This window comes from Tachysurus fulvidraco, chromosome 26 (assembly GCF_022655615.1).
Source record: "Tachysurus fulvidraco isolate hzauxx_2018 chromosome 26, HZAU_PFXX_2.0, whole genome shotgun sequence".
NCBI classification, from domain to species: domain Eukaryota; kingdom Metazoa; phylum Chordata; class Actinopteri; order Siluriformes; family Bagridae; genus Tachysurus; species Tachysurus fulvidraco.
The window spans coordinates 13,309,390-13,315,582 of record NC_062543.1 but is presented as its reverse complement, the minus strand read 5'-3'; the positions used below and the strand labels follow the sequence as shown (position 1 = coordinate 13,315,582).

The following is a 6,193-nucleotide window of genomic DNA, read 5'->3' as shown; positions in this document are numbered from 1 at the left end:
TACAATGTCAGGACCCTGGCAGAGGTGGCTTGGAGACAGACCCGTACGCAGGATAGCTTCAAATGAAAGGGGTTTAATACAATAGGAAGACAAACCGCCTCAGGCCTGCAGCACCCCCGCGGAAGTAGTGAAGCGACGTCCTCCTCGGTTTACCCGGAAACGGAGCGGCGTCTTTCACCGGAGAGATGCGGGGCGATGCCACAGAGCACCTAAAAAAAGGAACCCTAATAACATGGTGACACCCTCCGCGAGAGTGGTGAAGCGACATCCTCCTCGGAACGGAACCGGAAGTGGAGCGGCGTCCTTCACCGGCGAGATGCGGAGCGATGTCACCGGAAGGACTGGCAGAACAGTTCAGGGGGAAAACAAACAAAAAAAAGGCCGGTCCGAGCTGTAAGCTATCCTGCTGGGTCTGCATGGTCGAGGCGGCTTCATTCTGTCAGGACCCTGGCAGAGGTGGCTTGGAGACAGACCCGTACGCAGGATAGATTCAAATGAAAGGGGTTTAATACAATAGGAAGACAAACATAAACCACAACACACAGGGAACTAACAATATTATCAATGAAGCCACGCTGCCTAATGCAACGCGGCTCACATATAAGCAACACGGACAATCACACACAATGGGAAACAGGTGTGATGACCGGGGAGGAGCAGACGTGGACGGGGCAATCACGTGACACTAAAAAACAACAAACGCACATGGCACCAAGTCCAGATCCATCACGGATCTGCGCTAATCCCTAACATACAAAAATATTGTTTTATTAACACTGTGAAGCTTTTCGTGAAGAAATGTTTATTTAACATTTTGGAACAAATCTCCTATGAACATTTATCAGTGCCCTTGATTCTGTCTTTTCTTTCTGGAAAAGTTAATGATTGATTCAGTTAAAAGAAAAAAAAAACTAACAATAAGTCCACTTTTTTCTTTGTATCAGTGCAAAGAAGAAGTGAATTATAAAAGTCTTTATATTAAACGAATTGTTCTTTTACAAAAATATATTATGAACAAACTAAATAGTATGTGCAATTTCAACAACACTTTTACCCAGTTTAACATTTATTTAAGTGCATTATGCAAAAAAAAAATGAACACAGTTATTGTACAATGGTGCAAAACATTTGGTCACAGGTTTGTGGAACTTAAAAACACTGTCCTGCATTCTAACATAAATCAAACATCAAAATATAGAAACTGTTTAAAATCCAATTGCCAATTCCAGGAAGCAATTCTGAATACATGAATTGACTCCACACACTTAAAATCTTAAGTGGCAGCTGTTATAAAAAGAAAATCTTTGTAAAAAATGGTTAATTTATACGTAAGTATGTACGTTTTTTAAACAAATTCTGAGTAGCAGCCAATTTTAAAATCTCATTTAAGTGCTAATGTGTGAGCTTCGAGCGCAGCTTCGTTTTATTAATTATCACTGAAAAAACTTGCCGCCAAACGTAAGTAGTCCCAGACATGCACAACATTTTTGCAGCCAGTGCTGTTAAATTAGGATAGACTGGCAGGAGATAATGTGTCCAAGCCCACAGAGGCAAATTTGGGGAGACAGGTTTCCCATTCACCTCCATGAACATATAGGAATAGGTCCATTTTTAGGTCCATCCGACAGTCTGTGTCCACTTTCCTCTTTCTTTTTTTTGATAAACATATTATGTCAGGGCTGCCAACTTTTTGAGTCCAGCTTAGAGTGAGATTCTGGGGGGGGGGGGCTTTGGTTATGAGGGAGGGGCTTATGGAGGGGCATGGCTTGACACTTTAGATAACATCCTATAACAGAAAATTCAAATTTATCCATACTGACACCACCACCGGTAAAATATCTGGACATGATTGATGAGTTGTGATTGATATAAAAAAAATCATTTTAATATGGGATGTTGTTGACTTGACATTCTGTTCTTAGAAAACAATATTTATAGGATTTCTCTACAACATTAGAAGGATTCGGCCATTTTTGTCCACACAGACTGCCCAGGTACTTGTTCAGTCTCTTGTCATTTCTAGACTGGATTACTGCAAGGCACTGCTGGCAGGTCTACCTATGAACGCAATCCGTCCTCTACAAATGATCCAAAATGCAGCTGCCCGGCTTGTTTTCAACCTGCCAAAGTTCTCGCATACCACGCCGCTTCTGAGATCCCTCCACTGGCTTCTGGTAGCTGCACGCATCCGATTCAAAACACTGATGCTGGCCTACAAAGCCAAAAATGGACCAGCTCCCTCTTACCTCAAAGCCCTCATCATTCCTCGCACTGCACCTCGCAACCTCCGATCTACCAGCACTGCTCGACTGGTTCCACCATCTCTCAGGGCAAGAGGCAAGTATACTACAAGACTCTTCTCTGTTCTGGCACCAAGGTGGTGGAATGAACTTCCCCTAGAGGTCCGAACAGCTGAATCACTGGCTATTTTCAAGCGGCGGTTGAAGACCTACTTATTCAGGAAACACTTCAACTAGCACTTCTTTCCTTATCTTTTGCATTTAAAAAAAAAAAAAACTGAGACTTTTTCATTGTAACTTTGAACAAATGTTTTAAACTCATGGTATCTTAAGTATATAACCTAGTGAACCAGCATTAATGTATTCAGTGTTAGAGATTTAGGCACTTATGTACGTTGCTCTGCATAAGGGCGTCTGCCAAATGCTGTAAATGTAAATGTAAATGTAAATATTTAACATTAAATAACAATAAATGACAATTAACTACTAGGCATGTCCAGATATTTGTCATCTGGAAATGCTTTTGTACTGTATTTTATGATAAAGTTATGTAAAATAACCGCTCAGTGCTGCAAAACAAACAACTCTGCTAATGGTAACAATTCTATATAAACAAATATAACAGCATAGGCCTATTAGTTACTAGCCTAAACTGGACGGAGACACGGAACGCCCTGTAACTCACTGACCTCCCTGTGTTCACAATTCACATGGTGTAGATGGGAGGGAGAACGGCTGACTGCACAGTTTATGGGAATAAATTGTGTATTTCCCTCACAATTGTCACACAAAACTTACTGTCTGTCTGGTCTCTCTGCGCGTTTTTTCCTCACTGCTGCACGAGTCTGCGTGAGAATATGGGGGTGTGGTGTGAGAATATGGGGGTGTGGCGTGAGAATATGGGGGTGTGGCGTGAGAATATGGGGGTGTGGCTTGAGAATATGGGGGTGTGGCGTGAGAATATGGGGGTGTGGCTTGAGAATATGGGGGTGTGGTGTGAGAATATGGTCAATTGCGTGAGTATCACGATGAATGTGTGAGAGTTGGCAGCCTTGCAGTATGTTGATGAGGGTGACAGGGCCAACAGAAAAGCGGGTAAACTGATAGAACCAAATGCCACTCAGACCCTGAGGCTCAGTACTACCATCTGCTGGAAGTTCTGCCAAAAATGAAAATTCTTTTTTTTATATTGCAGATTTATCCCACGAGCCGGACTGAACACTACATCCAGTAGATGGAAGCAGATACATGCTACAGAAAAAACAAAAACACCATCAAGTGTTTGTTTACTTGGTCATTTTTAGAACGTCAGTAAATGTTAGAGGTTTAAGATGCAAAAATCATACCCAAAGGATATTTGGGAGATTTACTGAAATCATAAACAAACCATTTTAACAACAGTATACTGTATAATATCCGTACCTGATTTTTTTCTTGTACACTGTCCACTGTTATTTTTTTTTCATAATCACTGATAATCATATAATCTGTTTTTATTAAATGTAAATTAAGTGTCTCGTTCTTGCTCATTGTCAGTGGGTGAAGCATCAGCAAGTTCAAATTCTTCAGAGTTGCGGTTTGTGCTGCTCGGGAGGATGGGGTCTGGAAAGAATGCAGCAGGAAACACCATCCTGGGAAAAGCAGAGAGAAACCTGGATATCACACCTACAGCCACCCAGCAGAGTGAGAGCCGACAAGGGGAGGTGGCTGGTAGGAAGGTGACTGTGGTGGACACGTCTGACTGGTTCTCTTCTGGACTCTCGGTGGAGAAGCTGAGACAGGACGTGAGGCTCTGTGTCCGTCTGTCTGCTCCAGGACCCCATGCCTTCGTCGTGGTCATACCTGTAATGCAGCCTACAGAAAAGGAGAGAGGAATGATGGAAAAAATTGAAGAGGTCTTTGGAGAGAAATGGTGGGAGACTGCTTTCTTCCATTTTACTGTTTCTGATGAAGTTCAGAAGAAGAATATTGAGGAATTTATCCAATCAGGAGACCAGATAGGTCCAGAGACTTGTAAAGAACTGTGGGAATAGGTTTCACTGTCTCAATATTAAAGAGAGTGAAGATGGTTCTCAGGTATCAGAGCTGCTGGAGAAGATAGAGAAGATGGTGGTCAGAAATAAAGGAAGATTCCTCAGCAGTGAGCTCTACCTGGAAACAGAGTCTAAGATTGAAAAAATAATTTTGTGTATTAAAGAAAAGAAGATAGCCAAAGAAGAACGAGAAGTGGAAGTGAAACTAGAGGAGGAGCTCCAGAAATCTCTGAAAAAGATAGAAGGAATGATCCAAGAGCATGAAAAAGATATTACACAGCTGAACAATCAAGTAGCTGATCTGGAAGGAAAAATTAAAGAGGAAATGGATGAAGTGAAAAAAGAAAAACTGAAAGGGGAACTAGATGGAGAGATGCAAAAGAGGACAAAGATTGACAATGTAATTAATATACTAAATGAAAAAGTAGAGTGGGAGAGGAGAGAGTTGAAGGGGATACTCAGACAAAAGGTGGAAGATATAAGGAAGGCCTATGAAGGAGAGGCTGGAATGGAGGAAGAGAGAAGACTTGTGAAAATCATGATTCCTGAAATCCAGAGATATATTTTGACCTCCAAATCAAAGATGGAGGAATATTTCAGAGGACAGATGGAAGAGAAGTATAGAGAGCTGGAGTTACTGAAAAAGACACTGACCCAGCTTAGAGAAGAGAAAAACGAACCCGTTTTGGGAAAAGAGGCTCATAATGAGTCTGGAGAAACCGCCTTCAAAAACAAGTGGAGGAAACATGGTGGGAGTTTATGATTACTCAGGATTTCACAATGTTTGTACCTGTGCAATGGGGGCACGGTGGCTTAGTGGGTAGCACGTTCGCCTCACACCTCCAGGGTCGGGGTTCGATTCCCGCCTCTCCTGGTCTGTGTGGAGTTTGTATGTTCTCCCCGTGCCTCGGGGGTTTCCTCCGGGTACTCCGGTTTCCTCCCCCGGTCCAAAGACATGCATGGTAATGACGCCTGAGATAGGCACAGGCTCCCCGTGACCCGAGAAGTTTGGATAAAGCGGTAGAAAATGATTGAGTGTACCTGTGCATAAACCTGACACTTTTGCTGGAGGGAAGTTGAGGGAAGTTACTCTTGAGCACTTAGCGATTCTGTCATCCAGCCACATACACAACTGGTACAAATGATTTTCTTAACTTTAACAGGAATTACATGATTACTATTTTTATTTTTTTTTGAGGATGATGATGATGATGGTGATGAAATTCGAATCTTTGCATGCATTTTCAACCAAAAACAGTTTTTATTTTGTAAATGTTACTTACATTCTGTGCAGCAAAAATATGAAACACATATCAATAAACATTTGTTAGGCTCCATTGATTTCGTACTCACTTTATTTCAAATTTTTTTTCTTTTTCATCTGTTTTTTACTTTACGCTATTGTCGCATTTACACTGAACTATGAATGAAACTTTCCTGAAAGATTTGTAACTGTTACTCCTCTTGGCTCCTCATTCCTGGTAAAGTCATCAACACATATTGTAAATATGATAAACATTAATTGCGTCTAGTGCACACTTGTGAACTCTCATGCATTTGGACAACACCGATCCATTGTTTCCTAAATGTCCTGTATTCCATTTGTAAACTTCAAAAAGCTTTAATATTTCACCCCTGCGCTGATCTTTCACACACCCATCCCTCCACCCGTTCCACCTCCTCAATGAGTCGAGAGGTCGCACCGAAGATCTCGCAGTCAGACTCGTCATCGACCTGAAAATAGGTGTGAACATGGTCAGAAAGATGAAACATTTGGTAACATTAGTTTTATACCAAAGTGCTGTTGAATTCTTGTTGGTCAGAAAGTACTGATTTATGGTATTTACTGGTCTTTATTTAGCATTTTCGTAGGGAGTCACTAGTGTCAGCACCTGTAATTGTATGTTCTAAGGTAGGACT

The 6,193-nt window shown here is 41.6% G+C and overlaps 1 pseudogene; it reads left to right on the top strand.

The window, feature by feature from the left end:
- Positions 1–232: 232 nt before the first annotated feature.
- Positions 233–5,063, top strand: LOC113640197 (annotated as a pseudogene).
- Positions 5,064–6,193: the final 1,130 nt, after the last annotated feature.